The sequence below is a fragment of the Scardinius erythrophthalmus genome (genome assembly GCF_964197995.2).
Source record: "Scardinius erythrophthalmus genome assembly, chromosome: 23".
Classification (NCBI taxonomy): domain Eukaryota; kingdom Metazoa; phylum Chordata; class Actinopteri; order Cypriniformes; family Leuciscidae; genus Scardinius; species Scardinius erythrophthalmus.
The window spans coordinates 7,695,533-7,716,762 of NC_138243.1; the positions used below are offsets into that span (position 1 = coordinate 7,695,533).

Consider the following 21,230-nt stretch of genomic DNA (forward strand, 5'->3'; position numbering starts at 1 on the left):
AGGGTTCGCTTTTGTAGTAAAATAAATATTACAATTTCATTGTGTCTTTAATTTTTAATAAACATTTTAATAATACATTTTAATAATCGTTCTATTTTATGAGATGATAATAGGGAAAGTCCACACACAGCTATAACGATTACTAAGCGTTCTGATTCTGATATACAGAATCGGGTCGATCGAATCATTGAAAAGACCGGTTCAGAAGAACCGATTCGCTGCTGAATCGAACATCCCCATTAGCACAACTGTAGTGCAGAGTGCAGATTATCCAGCGCTGCTTCACTGCTCCATCACTTCAATGACTGCTTCTCCGCGCCTCAATGTAAACCAATTATCCCGGCGACCCTTTTGGTCGCTCTTTTTACTATAAGGACACTTTTTTGTAATTTCATCGTCTCGTCGAACCGTTTTCTTTTGTATCCGCAAGAAAACTTCGAGGCAGCTGTGGGCAACTTTCCGCGTCGCGCGCAGAGGTGAAGAATGCATTAGCAGAGCTCGCGCAGCTAGCAGCAGCTTTCTTCGGCTTCCCTGCATCAAGCGCTGTGTTTCCTGGGGGTTTGTAATGTTTTTCCGTGTCTCCAGTCGTGAACTAACCTTCATGGATTAGCTGAATGAGTTCTATCCCTCGTAAATGAAAGGAAAATAACGAAAAGATTCAGTTTAAGGTGAGTACCAGACGTTTTATTTGTCCTTCAGCGTCTCGCCTCAGTGTTTTCTCTCTTCCTCACTGTTAGCCAGATAATGCTAAGAACGGCGAGGGACGCTAATTTGTTTTCTAGTTCGCACTGCGTGTGAAACCCAGTGATTTTCTCTAGCATTACATGACTCAGGCTTTGTTTTTGTTGTGTACATATTCATAAACCAGCGGGTTTTCACAATGTAGCGAATTAGGTATCATGACTGTGACTAGACGTGAGTATGTGTGCTGTGTTTAGGCAGCTGTACCATGTATGTGTCACAAAACATCACATTTTAACAGGCTTAATGTTTTCGAATGGGCATAAAATGACTTATTTTAACAATATCGACACAAATGAGGTTCAGGTGCAGTAACGTTACATCAACCACCGTCTCTCATACACATCCTGTTTTCTATTCTGTTGAAAGGACAGTGTGGTTTACGAGGCATATCTGCTGCAATCTCTCGTTTATTGTGTTTAATGAGTAATATACCGTCGTTGTGCCATCTCGCAGATAGATTAACGTTTCATGCCTTTGTTTCACAATCACTTCCTGCTCTGAACAGGTTCTGTAGGTAAAAGCAGGGTTTGTGTTGATACCTGATGTTGACTGTGAGCAGATCCTTTCACTGGGTGATCAGATTAGTTAGTCGGTGGTGTTAAAGGCTTTGAGAGTGCAATGATCGGAATCAGTCCTGATACTCGAGTTCCGCAATGATCGCGAGCGTCTGACGAGGGTTTGACTCTCGTTTTAGGCCCCATTCAAACTCATGATAGAGGAATGAATGGGTGTATTTCATCCTCTGTCATGGGATTGTGAGAAATGCCATCAGAATGAACCCAGAGGGAAATGTCATTACTTGGATGTTTCTCTCTCACAGTTTTCATTTTTCATCGAAGCATCAAGTTTCCTTGTAAAAAAATGAATGTGGAGAAATAGAAACGTAGTCACAGTGAAATCAAAATCAACAGTTCTCATTTTTGTATGAATATTGCAGTATTTATTCTAAATGATTTATCCGTGCACATCATTATTTTATTTCCTCTTTGACATCAACTCTTCTCTGGTGACGTGTTCACTGGCGAGAGGGCGGAGCAACCTGTCACTCACATGAGATCCACCAATAGCAAACCACAACCATCCAATCAATTCCCCACGGACAAAATGAAGTCCCGCCCTACATTTGTCCTTGTTCCAGAAGCCGTTTCACTCGGATACACGGGACAATAGGGAAGAAAAGACTGGCGCAACTTCTGTTTCATGCCGACTTTTGAGATAATGGTGGACATACTTTAATTGTGTGGCCACATTTATTGTGTGTTGATTAGCTACATTTTCTTAGCGTAATCTCAATTGGAATCGGTATGAGGAATTTTACCTGGGAAACTTCCATGTGCAAATTTTGTGTTGAGTTCAAGTTTGTTGAACTTTGACGTGCCAATTCGCTTCATTAACCAATATAGCAAACCTCACCTCGGTTGTACAGCGACATCTGTGTGGCCGGAGATTCATAACATGGCGACAAAGCACTTGTTTCTGTTCTGCGGCGTCACAACAGCGTATCATTTGATTGCCTTTTTAAGCGTTGAGGTTTGAAAACAAGTGATTTTATACCGTTCAAGCGCAGTAAGCAGCGAATGTCTTCAAGCAATGGAGAGGATTATGTAGGCTAGCCATTTATTTCAATACATAATTAGCCAAGGGTCCAAAAAACAAGTGATTTTATGAACTACAATAAAGAGAACACAGAATAAACAAGTAATAAGATCCTGGTGGATGATTGATGATCTTCCAGTGATGTTTCAGCTGTAGCTCGTACTCTATGGTGCACGGTAATTCAAGACCTGTCAATCTGAGCGATCCATCCAATCCAAGCGCACTTCAGCTACCCACTATTCCCACTCTCCACACCCGAGATCCAGTTTCCATTGGAAGACGTTGGAAAACCCTGCGTCATGATGATTGTGACGCGATCAGGTCCCGGAAGGCCTATAGCTTCAGCCAAGCAGCGTGTCATGATCTATGCTCTCATGTTTTGTTTGGGCCTGTTCAAGACCAGCTGCTCTAAATAAATGTGATCTACTATGGTTTACTAATGTTGTACGAAGTTACAAACAAAAACATGGTATAAAAGCGTTGTGTGTTTACTGTTTACACGCGTGGCTGTGGCACATTTAATACAAATGCTTGGTTTAGTTTGGTCTCTAACTGAAAGAAATATGCTTGTTGTATTCTGCTAGTTGAGACCTTTTCAACGGTATATGACAAGTCCATCTGTAATGTATCACGTCTTGACAAATCTGAGCATAATTTGAGAAACGGCTCTTCTGAAACTCTAGAGGAGACATTCGGGGTTTCCAGAAAACCAAAAAATTTGAGGGAATTTTAAAATTGTGATTTCCAGAAAAGCTTGCACGTTTTATATATAGTTATCTAATTCTAAAATAAAAATATTAATTAATTTTTTTTTCTTACATTAGTCTTTATAAATTTGACTTTGTGAGTGAGAGAATCTCTTTAAAATTATTTTGAAAAATACGTATCCAGTTATCAGAAATGACTGTAAAAAATAATAACAAATGTGGGAACCGGGCAAAGGTTTCTCAGGAGAGAGCAAAGGTCCTTCCTCTTACTGTCACTGCTGGTGAGGAGAAGCGCTCCTTAGTGGGTTTGTGTTCCTCTGGGCCTTTGCCTTGATTTCACCCAGGATATCAGCAGCGTTCTCTGTTGGTCTAGCGGATCGTTCTAGCAGGTGATAAATGAAGCTAATGGGATAAGATGGCTTGAGGGAGATTATTGCCACTTGCTCGGCTCATCTCCCTCATGGCTAATCCCTATTTTCTGCATCCAGCAACAAGCAGATTGGAACGAATCCGGCAAGTGTGAACTTTAATCAGGAAAGATTCTGCTGAGGGTTTGTCTGTAGGTTACACCAGATTGTTTTGAGCATTTCAATGAATGAATAAGTCACAAGGATGCAGTAATGTAACAGGCCTGAGCTGTTGTTTTACCCTGTGCTCTTTTATTATGGGTTGTGATTTCTTAAAGCCGTTTAGTCTGCGGGATGCTTCTTCAGGAGCTCCAGTGCAGGTGTTTTAGAAATGCAAACAGAAGAATTCTCTCGTCTAAATAAAGAGTAACAAATGTGCACCTCAGATGGTTTCGTATTCAAGGAAGAGATCTTGTGCAACGGTGTAAAGGTTATGTGTTCAGTTTAATATAAAACCTGAATGTAACTTCGTTTAGAAAAATATTCACATCTTGTGCATGCGTGTTCGATCCCGGGATCAATCCCAGGACGTGTTTGCGTTCACACAGAAGGCCCTCTAGAAAATAGCCTATGTGCCATTTTTCTGGGATCAACGCTCTGTGTGAAAGGGGTTTATGTTTATAGTTGCATAATGCACGTTTTTTTGCACACTTTTATTTGTACGCAGTTTATAGGAAACTGCACAGTATGTGAGTATTTCATTCTGAACAAAAGTGCTTTTTCCTTTTAAGTAGCAACTATTTGCTTGTGATGGACAAGAGCTTCGGTTGAAACAAGCCACTATAAAGCAGAACCTGAGATGCTCTCATTCATATAATATTATAATGAAGGTGTGGATGTCTGTGTCTCATGCATCTGAGGCCCAAACCGAACCACAGAGCCAGTGAATTCAGCCAGGCCGTTTTAAAGGAGAACTCCGGTCAATTTTAACATTGAGCTCATTTTTTTGTACATTTGGAGTGCTGTCAATACAGAGAACAACGACATAAATTGGTGTTGCCTACACCGAGTTATTCTATTTTTAAAATTTGCACCCTGTTGACTTCAATGGGGCAAGTAGTAAGCCTGCTTTTAGCCTCTTAACATCCTTTAAGTGTCATTACAAGTGCACAGAAAATGTGAGTGATTCCTTCCGAGTGAACACGGGTGGATCTGACTGCAGTAGATGTTAGAGATATTAATAAAAACGAAGTTAATTCAGCCAGCGCTCATACCTTTGTTTACATCCTGTTTTCGGTGGAACGCCATAGTAATCGATTGTCGAGTTCACGCGCGTGATCATTGGTAACTAAACCTATGCGCGTGAACTCGACAATCGATTACTATGACACTTAAAGGATGTTAAGAGGCTAAAAGCAGGCTTACTACTTGCCCTATTGAAGTCCACAGGGTGCAAATTTTAAAAATAGAATAACTCGGTGTAGGCAACACCGTTTTTTGTCGTTGTTCTCTGTATTGACAGCACTCCAAATGTACAAAAAAATGAGCTCAATGTTAAAATTGACCGGAGTTCTCCTTTAACAGGCAACACAATCATTTCAGATCTGTTCAGATGCCTTAGAATGACTTAAATAATAATATATGTATATATGTATAATAACAGCGAGGCAATCATTATGGTTCAAATAAAGAAGCAAAAAGCAAGCAATCATATGGTTTTATAGAACAACACTGTTAAAATACATAATATAATACATAAACAATCATCCTTATGTATTATAACAAATGCCTGCCTATGGCTGAGTGTTGTTACTCTCTACAGCAGATCAGATCCTTGTTTAATATTGGCCAAACAGCATTTATTTCAAATGTTCACTTAATCTGTCATATTTGGCCACTTCTTTATGATAGAAATGCTACAGCCACTGTAATTTCTTGAACAAGGACATCAAATCATGCAAACTCAGAGCGAGCGTTTAAACTTTTATTTTGAAATTGCGATGAACAGTTTGCATATTTTGAAAGATGATGTATTCTCCTGTGGTGGCGTATGTTTATACATGATTTATCTTACAAATCTGATGAAATGGCGCACGTTGTGTTCCTAGATGAGTGTTATAAGCAACTCAAACTCACAGCATAAGCAGAGACTGAGTCTGAGACGCTTCATACATGTGAATGATAACACGTGGAGCAACATTTACTGTGAACGGAGCCGCTCTGAGACGAACAAAACACGCATGTAAACAGAACAGGGCATCAGTTTACTGTCAGGTTTCTGTCGTGTCTCGGCGAGCTGCGTCTAGTGTAGACGGCATCACTGATTATAATGGGTTCTGTGTGACTTTGTCGCGTTGTGCCATGCGTCTGGTGTTACAAGGTGTTAGACAAGTAATTTGCAAAAGCTTTGTGAATCGGTTCAATCGAATCATTTAAATTACCAGTTCAAAAGAATCATTTGTGCTCTGAAAACAAAAAAAGATGTATTTCAATTTCCTTAGTAGGGTTGTTGAGCTCAATAGATTCAGATGAAAAGATGACAATGGAAAATAACGCGCTCGAGTCAGACTCTTTCTCTTCACTGCACAATTAGAGATTTATTGTGTTCCACGTAACCCGTCTTTTCCTCTTCAAAAAATGTGTGCTTCTACAGAGAAAATATTTAGACTGATACATTCTAGATACGCTCCATTGTGTGTGTGTGTGTGTGTGTGTGTGTGTGTGTGTGTGCGACAGAGATACAGTACGTGTCAGTGCTATGGAATGTTTCCATTAAAACCAGGAGAATGCGGGAGTGTTCCTGCTCAGTCCCTCACGGCACCGTAGACTCTGTTCCCACACTGTGATTGCTCTGCTCTGTATATTGCGCATCGCATTTACGTCCTAAATGACTCCGACCTCTCATGTAGAACGAGTTGCCATCAGGCTGTTGGGTAAACATTTCAGATAGCTTTCACCAAGAGCTTGTTATGATCAACACCGTGGGCATGGTTGCATTCTGCTGCAATGGTTACTTCTGAGAAGTACTTCTGATGAGTTGCAGTAAGACTGGATGTACAGGTTTCAGATAATGAAAATGACAATCTGTTATCTAGCGTTTAGTTACTAAAGATAACAGGTGGTTGTTGTTGTAAAGGTTGAATCCCTCTAAAACATAACACATTTTTGCATAAAGAAAATTAATACTTTTTAAATATTTTTAAGCAGTCTTTTGGGGTATGTAACATATCTTATGTTTTTCTTAAAGGTCTGCTGAGATTCACCTATTAGCACCTATCTTCAGTCACCATATGATAGTCCTCGTGCGAGCTGGGTCCCCATCCATACATTTAAGGCATCTATATTGTTTCCTGTAAAAAATTAATACTTTGAACATGTCCACTGTCCAGTAAGTTACATTATCATGTGTTTTTTCTACTCTGTATAGTACTGTTACTAGATCTATTTGCTAATTATTAATAGTCTAAGTTTTTTATTTTAGTATTTTTCATTTATATTTTAGCCAGCAGTGAATCACCCCTTTAAATATTGTCAGTAGCTGAGTTAACAAAATGAATCCCACTAAACATCATGAAATGTGATATGCAAAGCCAAAATGTGCAGCCAAACTGATTTTCATATCTCCATCTCTTCGGGCCATTGTCATGCACAACTGTACTGGGTGAACAAACGCACAAGATGATCAGACACCCTGAAAGATTGAGTGTTGAGTGCCTGACACGACTACAGGCTGTGTTTGCTTTCGGTGCGTTGTAATGCCTGTAAGACATGATGCTTCTCTGCTTGCCTGTAGAGCCGAGCTTTCTGTTCGGGGATGTTGCTCGTATCATTTGAAGTCATGGCCTACTATTCTCTTACACTGTCGACTGCTTACAACGTGTAGGCCAAACATTTGCGCTTGTATACATATAAGTATGTTTCTTCTGGCCTTGGTTAACTCGCACTTTGTAGGGAAAGCCCTATTCGCACTGGATTAGTATTATCTGGGGACCTCATGTGGTTTATAAATTTACCCCGGCACATCTGAGTTTCGTGTGGCACATATATATTATAGGTCTAGCTGTATAATCATAAACAGAAGAATGTTCTTTACCTCGCGCTGCTATACATGCCATTCTTCTCCATCTAATCATGGTTTTCAGCTTTCTCTTTCTGAAAATTGTATAGTGTATAGCGATATTACCCAACACACAAGATACTATCAAAACACTCCAACTCCATTCTTCACGAAAGATGGATAAAAAGCACACAGGAAACAAAAACCTTGAAAAAATTAAATACGACCCCTCCAAATCACAGAGATGCCGATTCACACGGGACTAATATCATCACAGGACCTCTGTGTTCAGCGAAATGTGGTAAGTCATTTGCAGGGGAATTTTTACTTTACAAAATCACAGACATGACCGATTCACACGGGATTAAGATCACAGACAACCTCCGCAGTTATTACAAATGACAAGAGGTCACCTGGTAATACTAATCCAGTGCGAATAGGGCTTTTCAGTGTATTTTAGATGATCTGGATCATTGTGTTAAAGCCATAGTAAGGCAAGTGTGTGTGTGTGTGTGTGTGGTACATGCACATATTTCAGGCAGATGTTGTTTTGGCTGGTGCTTAGAAACCGTTTCACACAAAACATATCATTATTAAATCAGAAGAGGGCAGAAAGACATTGCCAGATGTATAATGTTTAGGTCGGATGTGTAATTTGTTATTCATCAATATTGTTTGTAGTCATGAGCGTGATTTCTGTTTGCACCTCGGTGTGTACGTTTGTCATTGGCGCTGAGGAGGTTTGATGAGGTCAGCTGTGGACATGGCTAATGATGTGCAAGTGCTGATGACTGTGTGTGTGTGTGTGTGTGTGTGTGTGTGTGTGTGTGTGTGAGTCTAAATGGAACATTATAAAACGCTAACATAGATCTTTCCCATGGACCCTCTGATCTCTTTTTAAACGGTTTATCCAAAAAAGAAAATTGTCAATTTCTCACTCTCTTGTTCTTTCAATTCCATATGATGTTTTCTTCCACACAATTTCCTCCTTTTCCATTAATTAAAATTGGGGACAGATGCTGTTTAAACCAGAACTAGTCGATTACATGATGTGCTCTGTAATCATGTCTTCTGAAGTCATTTGAGAGCTGTGTGTGACAAACAGGCCTAAATCGTGATCATAAATCATGAATGATCCCTCAGAAACATTTCTGGTTATTATCAATGTTGAGTTCAAAAGAAAACAAGGAAGTGAGATTTGAGAGATAGGCTACATCTGAGAGGAAGATTCTCAGAGGGTAATGATTAAAGTTTTGTGTCTGGAACAGGATAAAATTACCATATGGCAATATACAGAAGATTTGAAATATAGTGTTTGAGTCCTTTAATTTGTGTTCATTTCTGGAGCTTGACTGCGTACATACTTTCACTGAATAAAAAAGAGCAGCTGGGACATTCTGCGAAACCTCTGTTGTTGATGTGAAGGTGAGTAAATGATGGCAATTTTAATTTTTGGATAAACTTGCTTAAATTCTGAAAGCTAGAATGAAAGCTCTTGCTTGTAAACAGTTATTTTTAGATCACCATGTTGCCAAATATCCTCCTCTTGAGCTAGTGTGTTTTACCGTTATTGTTTTGTGATAAGCAACTGTATGGAAGCAATTTTTAGAAGCAAAAATAAGCTCATTTTGCTTATATGTTTGTTTATATTGCGGGAGGCCCGTAGCATTTACTGGGCGACCTCAGTTTGTGTAACATTTGACATTTGAGTCCGTCCGGCAAATCTCACATCTGTGCCGACAGCTTTGCTCCGTTGATACGGTGCTTCTGTGACCCACTTACCTCAGCATCTGCCTCTCTCTTCCCCACCGCACCACTGTTTCAGCATCACACTCAAATCCTGCTTATCAGCCCCTCTCATCGCCATACAACACAAGCAAATAAACGCTCATGTGACAATCTCACTTTAAAGACCGTAAGCACGGATTTAAGATTGTGCACAACAGGAGGTCGCCTCTGTAATGAAAGGGTTTTGTGGTTTATGCTGACTTTTGTTTCAGCGTGTCGTGTGAAAACACACGTTGAAGTTTGCTAGGTTCCGGTTGAAAGGCGGATGGGGACGTCTCAAGGTTTGTGTCTTTATCTCGCACGTATGTGGGTCAGTGACGTGATGCTCATTTGGTAAAGACATTCTCAAAATCAGGTGAAACGGTAACGCCACGTTTCCGCAGCGGTAATCATGTTGCGGTGTCCCATGCAGGAGTATGTGTGTGTACAGACAGTAAATCTTTGAGGCTGATAAAAGGACCCGGGAGGAACTAGAGCAGAAGTAAGAGACTGTCAGACAGACCAATCGCTGCAGCTTCAGCCCTTCCTCCTCCACAGCTGCGGTTCCTCAAGCACCAGGGACACGCTTATATGATGCATATATGTGTCATGCATGACACTGTGTTTAGGCAGCGCCTGCAGAACGCTGCACAAGACTCTTTTGTCTCCCTCTGAAGTTTCACTCAGGCCGAATTGTGCTGTTTAATTCAGAATTTGCATAGTGACTAATTTTAGTAGCATCATTTCCTGTTGCACACACACACGTCGCTGTGCAGTCAGCTGTGAGGCTCATATGTTCTGCATGTGGCGCTTCATAATCGGGATGAAAATTCGATGAGTGGTCCACGTTATTTCACAAATAATAACATGCATGGCTGTATAATTACAAATATTTCAGTTGTGTGTCTAAAGACAATATGAAGATATTTAAACAAAAAAAAAATTATCAAAGATGGATGAGAAGAACGAGGTTTTTGACTTGAAACGTGTCAATTTCAAATCGTGTGGTTCATTTAGTAAAGAATAAGTTCAAGAAAGTAGTGTATTATTCAGCTGTCATGAGTGACTGTTATGAAGTCTTCAGCTCAGTGAAAATGATTGCAGTGTTTGAGTGATTTGTTTGCACTGCCATTAATCAGCTTTGGATCAATGCAAATTCGGAAATGAAGTGCAATCACAGTCCGTATTGTACAGTGGTGTCCATTATCACAGGTTCAGATTGCATTGGTGAAAAATGAGCTTGTTGGTTGATATTTTTCTCTTCGGTCAGCGTTTGCATCTTCAGCGACGGGTTGTATTTCCAGGGTGAGAGAAATGGCACATCTACAGTTCTGCTTTTCGGCTACGCTATAACTCATTAAGGAACATCAGACATTTCCTTGCAGAACCCGCCTGTCCATTCAGCCAGCATTTCTCATGACCCATCCAGACCAGTAGACTCTTGGAAAACAAGTGCTTGGCCACAACAGCAGCTCGTGTCCCCGGAGCACTATCAGTTCGCTATCCTCTGATGGAGACACGAGACATTACAAAGCAGAAATGAAGCGGTCTCCAGTTGAGCGGTCGTTCCCAGGCCCGGAGCCGCAGGGCTGCCCTGAGCTCTGCCCTCTCAGTGCTAATTAAAACCACTTCTCTAGACCTCAGACATCACGAATAACCACTTCAGTTAACTTCGCTTTTTACGGCCCTCAAGTATTTTGGATCAATGACGATGTCTGTGGACAAGACAATGACAGCTATAAGTAATGCCACAACACATGCCTCACTTTTCCTCAAGTTCTGGCTTCAATGAGTAATGCTGTGAATATGAGCAGCGTGACGAATCCAGACCACAGCTAATGTGTGTTTGCAGCGTAGATGCAGTGTAAAGGAGGATGTGTGCGATTCAGATATGATTTTAAATGGATGGTTCGGAGTAAAATCAACCCAGGGCCCTTTGCCCACCTAACCCCCCCCCCCAAAGAAGCCTTTTTTCCCTTGGTCGAACATTTTTAAAGTTATAGCTTATTTAGAGATATCAACCGGATGGCTTAGTGCAGGCGCTAATGGATCCAAGGTTGTATCTTGTAAATTACTGCACTAATAATGCCCAGAACGGTACCAAACTTCTACAGTAGTACAAATAGGTTCTGTACTCATAAAACAAGGCATTGGAAAGTTTGTAAGTACATCAGGAGTTTAATTAAATAACACTTGCCTGACGGCTCATGCTACTGCTAACCTGGACACCGTCACTTCAGTGATTTGGGAAAAGCATGTAAAAGTCCTGGCAGAAAGCGATGCATATGGTAACGACAAATAATTTTTTCTGAAGTGTTAGCAACTACCAAGAAAACATTAGAGCATTCCTGGACCTGAGCGTCGTTATCCTCTGTTAGGGCCGGTTCACACAGAATGCATTTAACAGCAAAAACGTGAGTACAATTGTTAAAGGCCTCCGTCTAGCAGGTTTACATTGAAAAAACATGGAAAAGTAGAGCAGCGAATGGAAAACGAGTTCTGTGTGAACAACCCCATAGAATTCCTGATTCCAGAGAAAACATCCAAGACCACAGAAAGACACACATTTAAATATACACACACACGTGCCTCTTTGATCAAGCGCTGTGAAGCCTCATATAATGCTCTGCGGGACGTCTTTGATTTCTCGTTAGCTTATTGCAGTAGTAGTGTTGCCACCCACTATTGGATTCACTAGGAATGTAACACACAGCATTAATGTAACTTTAACTGTCTGAGATCTAATAGAGAATGTTTCAATTCATTTATTGTTTAATGAACACAACAAACACGTTCCACAGGCGTTTCTGTAGCTCATGTCTCATGGGAATGTGTGAAAGCTTGGATGCAGCCGCTAGTACTGCAATATGTTATTTGCTCTTTTCCTAAATCTCTTCCTGGCATTGACTTCTTGCTTCTGTGTGTGTACCACACCACCATTTTGTAGCTGTGTTGGTCCTCCAGACTCCTGCAGTTGGTCTGCAGATCCAGGCAGATGGTAGACATGTTCCCCGCGTGCAGTCGGCAGGCTCAGAAACTCCCTCTGTGGACGCGCTTGGCAAACACTGCGCTTTTCAAAGGCACGGGAACGCCATCGCTAACATCACTGTGCCAGCCTGTGTTTACTTGTTTACTTCACTCTGCCATTTTCCTATAATAGGTCATGCATCGAATTAGAGATTGCTGACACATTTCTTTATTTCTTTATTTTTCAAGGATAACCCCTTGAGATGCACCATCTCATTTTCGAGGGGGTCCTTTACATTACAAAGAAACCAGCAACAAAATGGAAAATCATAAAGTAAATACTACACAAGACTATAATAAACATTTAAATACAGTAACATTCATACACACACACACTAACAATGCTCCCACAAACCTAATCCCCCCATTTTTAGCCCATACCATAATCGAAGAAATCAATGAGCCATCTGCGAACATGCAAATACAAAAACAAGGTATAAATATGCTTACACACTTCACTATACGCATACAGGTACATAAATGCAAACATGTACAATATAAACAAAAATAATAAATAAAATTAAAAGAAAGAGAGATCAGAAACAGGAACACGGTGTTTGAAAATAAGTAAGAAGAGATGATTTGAAAACATATAAAGTAGTTAGCCTATAGATCTGAGCGAGCAGGGTGTACAACGCTTTACAATTCAATAACACTGTACAAAACATTGTTCACATCATAGACGTTGTTAGTGTTTTTTCAATAGAGCGAGGTCGAATTGTAAAGCGTTATTGATATAATTAACTTTTCTTTGGCATTTGGGGGAAATACACATTTAAAATTTAAAAGGCATACTGGTAATGGCCATGTTTTCATGTTGAGAATGTTGCTGAAAGAGGGAGAAGGGTCTGTTTTATCTTGGGATGAAGTGGGAGCTGATGATGTCAACCTCCTCATTCCTGCTAGTGTGGGCGGCTCAGATTAGATCCTCTAACAGGGACTGAATGCATGAACATATGCCGATTTCATTACAACACAAAACTGCAGCCAGTTTTTGGCAAAATGCTCAACTCTTTCAAATAATATAGTCAGGGGTGCAAATAACTTTTTTTTGATCTGGTTCTCAAGTGAGCACCTGGAGAGGCTGTTTGGTACACTTTACGCAGCACTCATCCTTCAGGCTGCCTAAATAATGTAAAAATAACACCATTTGTTCACTGTAGAAATTAAATATAGGTTAATCTACAGAAATCATTTGATTTGATGCTCAAGAAACATTGATTCCCTCCACCAGTGCTGGAGACAGCTGTGCTGTTTCATATTTCTGTGACAAATGTTTTCCAGGATTCTTTTCATGAAAGAAAGTTTAAAAGAACAGCATTTATTTGAAATATACATCTTGTAAAAGTATAAATCTTGTATAAATGTTTGTCACCTTTATCTTTGCTGGATAAAAATATTAATTTATTTCAAAGAGAAATCTTATTGACCCCAAACTTTTGAAAGGTAGCATAACTCGTCCCTCACAGCTTAAAAAGGGTCTAAAACACTCACTCTTCATAGTAACACCCTAGCAACCACCAAGAAAATCGTTTGTCGCTTCCCTTTACCAAATATAGCTTACACTTCTTTATTTTCCTTTCCTAAAGTATAGGTGAAATGCAGAGTAACGGGGCTGAACAGATGTGCTTTACTCGCCGCGCTATCGAAGGCCCGCTGTGTTTGTCACTGCAGTTTTGTATTGGAAAGAGTTGGCCCTGAAGGTCTGAGTAAACGACTGTTTCACAGCCCGGATGAAAGCAGCGCTGCCCGTGGTATGAAAGTGTTTATGGTGTTCAGGGCCAGAGACGTTCCTTAATGAAGCCAGTAGGCTCTTCTGGTTTTCCTCCTGCTAATCAGCCTGTCCCACGCCTCTGCTGTAGATCTCGGTGTTCAGGGGGAACCAAACCTGCTTTCTTCCCGTAACACTCTACTTTTCCCAGCAAGTAGTGGCGTACAGGGATGGAAATTAGCACCCACCACCAGCCAAATGCGGGTGATTTTGTGTTGTGGCGGGTAAACTCGCTTCACCTACCGGCCACCGTGGCGGGTAAATAAAGATAGCATACTGTTTCACACAGACGGCGGACACTTTTAGAGGAGGCACACCTTCAAAAGAAATGTGGCATTACATCGCAGGCGTTAAAGGTCTGCAGAGAAAACATCTTTGCATTGACTTAACATTGAAATCACTTGCGCCTGACGCGCTATTCGCGTCCGGTGTGAACGCACCAATGCGATGGTGGAGCGTTTTTAAGATTTCCACTCTGGAGGGTGGTTTCACTTTTTTTGCGTTTTTAAGCCCCAAAAACACCGTCGGCGTCTAAACGAAAGGCACATCTGATAAAATATTTTACATTTTCACCCTCGAGCGTTCTCGTGTAAACAGGGCCTAATAGTTTCATTGTTGGGACTAAAAACCTAAAACTGGAAGCCATAAAAGACCACGAATCATCCAAATGCCACATCCAGGTAAAAAAGAGAAATATATATAAGAGAGGAAGAGAAAATGTCAGTATTTCATTGAGACTTGAGATTAAATAAACTGCTTAAGTATTGTAGATCTTGTAGTATTAATTTTCACATGCAGTTACACATTGTCGGTTAAAAACAAGAAAGTGGCTGGTAAAAACATTGAGTGGCTGGTAGATTTTGAAATCCACCAGCCACAGTGGCCAGTGGACAAAAAAGTTAATTTCCATCCCTGGTGGTGTAGCGTGACAAAAGTGATATCAAAAACAGACAATTCAGCAAATTCACAGATTCAAGTCCTGGACATTTGCTATTCATCACTGTGTGTTCCAGTAAATTACATAAATTAGACTGCAATGAATATAGTTTTTTGTTTTTTAAATGTGTAATCTTAATAGTTATAAATTATGTATTTTTTTGTAAATGTATTAATTATATTTATTTATAAATGTAGTTTAATTATATTATGATTTTAAATTTATTTATAAACTGTCCCCTTAAATAGCAACATTGTGTTTGATTTTAGTGTAACTAACTACTTTTTCAGAAGAGTGGTCTCTTTAAAACTACTAAAAATCATGAGTATAGTTTGGTAAGTTTCAGTTATTAGTTTCCCTTAACGTTTTACTGTATCCACAGACCTGAGATCAGTCTGGCCTTTGACTTAAAGGGTTACTTCAGGATTTAGCATTAAGCTTTGTATTAGTAGAAAACCTGTAGTATTTTCGAATTACCATGCTTTCCCCCCTCATATCCCCCTGAGAGGAGAGATTTATGTATTTTTTGTCTGGAAAAAATCCTCCGATGACGCAAAAATCGTCATTTTGCGTCATCGGAGGATTTTCTGGCCAGAGGCTAAAGACTACAGCCAGTAGATGGCGTTGTTCCGCATGTTTACAACCCGCCCATAGAGGGTGGGATCTCACTCACAGAATGTACACAGTATCAGCCGTCTTTCTTTGGAAGCTAAGCTAGCATGCTCTTGTTCTGTGGAGAAAGCTGAATAATAGGAGAAAGCTGAGTAAGTAGGGGTTACCATCTTTTTCCCGGACTTGTCCGGCGGGCGAGATCGTTAAAAATGTACGGGATTCGGCTTTTGCGTTCTGCGGTCGCCATTCAATGTTTACATGCACACCTCTCGTTTCAATCTAGCTGAATTAATTCCGATCGGTGAATCTGACTGTAGTGTTTACATGAACGCTAAACAAGGTTAGGATAGGTTGATGTGCGTTTTAACATTGCTAAGAAAATTCCCGCTCCTCCGTGAGAGATGCGAGACCCGGCGCGTCTCAGTAATGAAGCCACCGGCCTCGCGCCGTTCTCCCGCGGCCGTCAGCCTCGTCCTGCTCGCCACAGTAAACATGATGAATGGCGACTGTAGAACGCAAAAGCCGAATCCCGGACATTTTTGGTCTCTAAATCCCTGGCAAACTCATCACTTACTTAGGCTAGCCTTGTTGTTTTCAACTGTGCTCTCTAACCGGTAGGCGTGGCCTCCTAAGGCAGCGAAGCAAGTGCATTCTGGGAGTTGTTGTCTTTTATCCACATAAGCCAAAAATACATTTTCTGGCTTTTCTCAGTCTAGAAAGCTCCAAATTCAAAAATTTCTCCACATTTCTTCTACTTAAATGATCTATTTTAAATACACATTCATCTTCCCAGAGGTGAAGTATCCCTTTAAGCCTGTGACACACCAAGCCAACGCCACAGAACTAGCGGTGTCGAAAGCTAGTGTCGCCTCTCGTCAGCCCAAAAACTGCGCCTGAACACCACAAGAGCTAAAGACGACTGTCAAACAGCATGTGTGTGTAAGTAAATAACGGCCTATATCAGCAGGCGAGGTGTTTGGTGATCGTCCTGCCTTTGGTTCAGAGGTCGTCTTAACCTTTGGTTCCAGTTTAGATGATAGAGGGTTTGTTGTCTGCTACGTCCGTCGCTCCAAGGCCGTTCTCATCCTCCCTTCCTGAGTTTCCAGGAGGACTCGCTCTGACTTCCGTTATCATTCCTGCAGTCGTGGCGTCCAGTGTTTGGCATCAGGGTCTGAGACGGCCTCACACTCCAGATAAATGCCTGAAGGTGCAAAACAATTATGATTGTATTATTTTTACTAAGTACAATTTTTTACCCAGAGGGGTTTGTGAAGCTCAGTTTGGGGATCTGCATTACAGCACAGAAGTCTGACAATACAGAATTTGTACTTTCCAAGTCTGTTTTTGTTGGCTTGTTCGTGGTATTAGCCTAAGTGGAGATGATGTGAAAAACAAAACTCCCCACTTCCCAAATGTTAGCATACACTGCATTGCAACGAGGCCTGTGTGTATGTAGCAGTGTGAGTGAAATGGGGCACTTTTTTTTTACTTTTTTTTTTTTTTTTACAAATACATGAAATAAGTGTTTTCATCTCCATTGCTGAGGGTCACTTGAGCGCAGTGAATAAAACTGATCGCACACACTTAAAAGACGTGCTGTGGGTAGAAATGAGGCCTGACGACTGTACTAATGAGCACATTTAAATACAGATTTATGAGGGACGACTTCGTTATCTCCGTCTCTCCAGTATTAAACGAGGCAGAAATCCCACAGGCTTACACTGAAAGACCCGACTATCATAGAGACTTGGGGCTCTTTTGACCTGAGACTAGAAATACCCTAGAAACCTTAGCAACGCCCTGGTAACCACCCACAACACCGTAGCCTCATGGTGGTGAGTTTTGCGATTTCTTAATGTAAAAATCTAGTTAATTGTTTGCAATAGTCAGTTTGCAATGAAATTAAAGTGTTTCTTTTGTGTGTTTTTATGGGGGTTTTTTTGTGTTTTTCTTTGCTCTCTGGTCTCTGCTCCTGTGTCGTCAATAAAATGCCTTGTTCTTTTGAATTAATCTAGATTGTGTAATATAACGAATGTGAACAGATATGATATAATCTTCAGGTACAGCAGTGGTTTAGATTGCGTGAAGATGATGTGCTGACCTGAATGTGTCTGTCGTAGTTACTGCGCTAGAGGAAGTCGAATGTTTTTCTCTCTTCATCTGTGCCTCCATCAGCGCTGCACATGAACACACAGCATGAGAAGTGTGATGGCAGACTTTGCTTTCACACTGATGCTCTTCGTTTAGAGGATGTGATGAGTGATGCCCAGTGACCATGCATCTGGAAGTTTATAGTTTATTAAAGGGAAAGTTCACCCAAAAATGAAAATTGTCATCTTTTACTCACCCTCATGTCATTCTGAACCTGTGTGACCTTTTTGAAGAATGTTTCTACTGAACTATCCTTTTAACAGCAGAAGTAGTGCATGCTTTTTTTCTGAAGTGTTAAGGAAGTCTCACACAAACTACTACACATTGAGAGTGAATCTGGGAAGCACCGTAATAGGCTTTTATATGCACAGAGGTCAAATCAGCGCCCACAGCTCACGCTATCTCTTCCAGTCTATATAAAAACTCATGAGCTTCTGAATGGCTCAATGTTGACACACTGGCAGTATTTAGTAGCTGAAGCACCCACACACATTTAAGCAATAAGCCCCGCTCCGCGTCGTGCCTAACAACGCCCCTTAGCTGTTCTAAATCCACTCTAAAACACGGCTTCAAGGGGCTTATTGCCTTTATAAAATGGTTACTCCATAAAAATATTCATTTTAATATTTGTTTTATTCATAAAATAAACACCAGCAACAAAAAATATAACGTTATAACACATTTATTCCTCCGCCAAGCAATGTAGTTCCACAGAGGTTGCTAAGCAACACATGCAGCAACAAAGCATCACAAACGTCAGTTGCGCAGTAACACTAATGTAATGCGGTCACAGGTGTGTGTTTGTTGAGTAATTTACAACGGCTTCGAACGCAGCTCAACCAATCACAATCAAGGACTGGAACTATCCGTTTTATAAGCAGACATTATTACTCACGCTCACTCTTATTCACCAGAATATTGGGAAATTAGCAACTACATCTAATAGGCAATCTGATATGTGTGCGTTTGTATATACACAAATGTTTGAGGTTGGTAAGATTTTTAAAGTCCCCATGAAATCAAAATTGACCCTATTTACTTTGTTAGCGCATATTACTAGTCTTGTGGTGAACAATTAATCCGTGCAAGAAAATATTTTAAAAAAAAAATTTTACCATGGTAATCTTTAATAATCAAAATCTGAAAATGCCCCTCCCCTCTGCATTGGAGGACCTTCTCTGATGACGTAGGTTTGAGGAATTGGTTTGGGCAACGCTTAACCACTCCCCTCAAACCGTTAGTCTGCTATGAGCAGAGATGGAGAGGAGGAGCGCTAGAGTAAAACCCTGCCCTCTGTTCAATATTCCCTTTCACTGGGAAATACGTCATAACACTGGAGAAAAGTCGTTTGCAACTTCCGGTTCACGGGGACTTTAAATGTTTTTGAAAGAAGTTATATTCAACAAGGCTGTCGATTGATCAAAATACAGTAAAACAGAATTTATGTATTATAGACTAACTTTGGAATAGTAGTGACCTTAGAAGTGAAGTCTGTTATTTGTGTGCATCTCTGTGGCATGTGTGAAACTCTGAAATCAGTGTGAAAGTAACACTTGCCAAGCACCACGTATCGGCACAACTGTGAGCGAATCAAATCTGAGTGACGTGTGTTTGACATACTCTGGGGTCTTCAACTCCACTGGGGCTTCATAACAAGCTCCTTGACTTCCCATTACCGGATCTTCACACTGCCACTGAAACATGAAGCTCCTGGTGCCGTATGAACAGGACCCAGAGGCATTTGCTTTTCAGTGTTTTTCCACATTTTCAGCTAATCTCATATTTAATTAAAAGCTCAGCAGCTGACGCCGGTTTAATGCTGGCTTCCTTTGGCTCCGTTTCCCTGCCCGAGTGTGTTTCAGAGCGAGGTGAGAGGATTGCACGTCTAAAAACAGCAGCTCACTCATAATTGATAAGGTCGTGTGGAATAATGGTCAGATATCTGCCGCTAAATGCAAGCGCAGGACTTTTTAATGAGCTCATGCTGCGTTCCCTCTGCAGTTCTGGCAGAGGTGTTCAGCAGCAGTTTTTATTCACAGGAAGGGGGGTGATGTTCTTCCTTACAGCATCGTGAGAGGACGGCCTGCCTTGAGCCAGAGATTTTGAAGATTTGAAGAATATTTGGCAATTATACACTTGAGCTGTTGCTTTGAGTGAAAGTCCATTTGACTTCACTCTTTAGTTCAGTGTGTTTAATTGGATTGAATTAAACACTGATCCCTTGATCTGTTTGCATCCAGCTCTTAGATGTGTCTGGTGTGGATGTAACTGAAACTCCATATGACATTTAGGGCTCGAGACAGAGGGGGGCTTGTGGTGATTTGCTGTCTTCTCAAGCTCATATTTCTGTCTTTTGACTCACCCCTGGGCGTCCTGATCTGGCCAGTCACAGAGAGAACGATGAGGTTTATTCTCCATTGTGCCTAATAACTACATTTAGCCGTGGCCTTATATTCCCAATATAAAGCATTCTCTCATATCTTTTTGCTTAACTATGAAAGAGTTCAAAATCTTAATTTTAGTCTTCGAAGCCATTGGAAAATAACCGATATAATACCTGTGACCGTAGTTAATTTGTTGCTTTGCAAATGTAAATAAAGTACAGTTAGGCTAATGGACTATTTCACTCAGCTGAAGAGCTGCTTGTGATGGCTGTTAATAAATTAATTTAATCATTTATTGAACATTCATTAGCCTGGGAAAACCCAGACAACTTCCGGCAAATTTAGATTTGCTCTGCAACTAGTCTGGCAAAGAGCTCATTCAAGCCCATTTCTAATCCGTCGAAATCGCAGCACCAATCAGAAACATTGGGGCGGGCTTTACACAATGCCGATCGCTCTGATTGGTTTTAGGTCTATCCAATTGCGCCCAGAGGCATTTGAGCGACGTCTGTTGGTGAAGCGCACCAACTTTTAAATGCAGTATTATATAGTGCTGGGCGGTTTACCGGTTCATACCGAATACCGGTGTTTATTTTTGTTACGATATGAATTTTTAATAAACCGCAATACCGGTGTATGTCGCTTTAATCGGAACGCGGCGCTGCGCGACACAGTCTCACCCCTCATTTACAACACACGTCTGCGGCGCATTACAGCTGCGACAAGGTTTTATTCCGTCCTCCACGCGGTGCATCAAAATAGACTAGGCGCCTATATTTAGCGAAGCGGCGCGGAGAGCCGCTTCTGGGAAGCTTCGATCTGAAACACAAGCATTGACTAGAATGGGCACGAGACGTGTGGGTGAGAGTCTTTTTTCTCGCGGCGCGCGTGTTTTTATACTGTATTAACGTATCTGAAGTGAACTGACGGTCTTTAGAAAAGTTTCTTTGGTATTACGATTGAATCTTTCTTTATCTTTCCTGATAAAGCAGTGTTTATGAGCGTTGCTGCTTTGTGTACAGCCGTTACCGGGGAAACCACTGTTTCTGCCGCTCCTAAAGCGCGTCCTGCTGACACCTCTTTGTAAACAGCCTTGCAAACCTGTATTATTAATATTAGTGTGGATTTTT

General features: G+C 40.9%; 1 protein-coding gene across 2 annotated transcripts in view; it reads left to right on the forward strand.

The window, feature by feature from the left end:
* Positions 1-217: 217 nt before the first annotated feature.
* Positions 218-21,230, forward strand: part of erbin (erbb2 interacting protein) — a 71,663-nt gene continuing 50,650 nt past the window's right edge. The window contains exon 1 of one of the 2 annotated variants that reach the window (XM_081354765.1): positions 218-668. The gene's annotated coding sequence lies outside the window, so the exon portion shown is untranslated. The remainder of the gene's footprint in view (positions 669-21,230) is intronic. The other variant, XM_081354766.1, reaches the window with a different exon arrangement.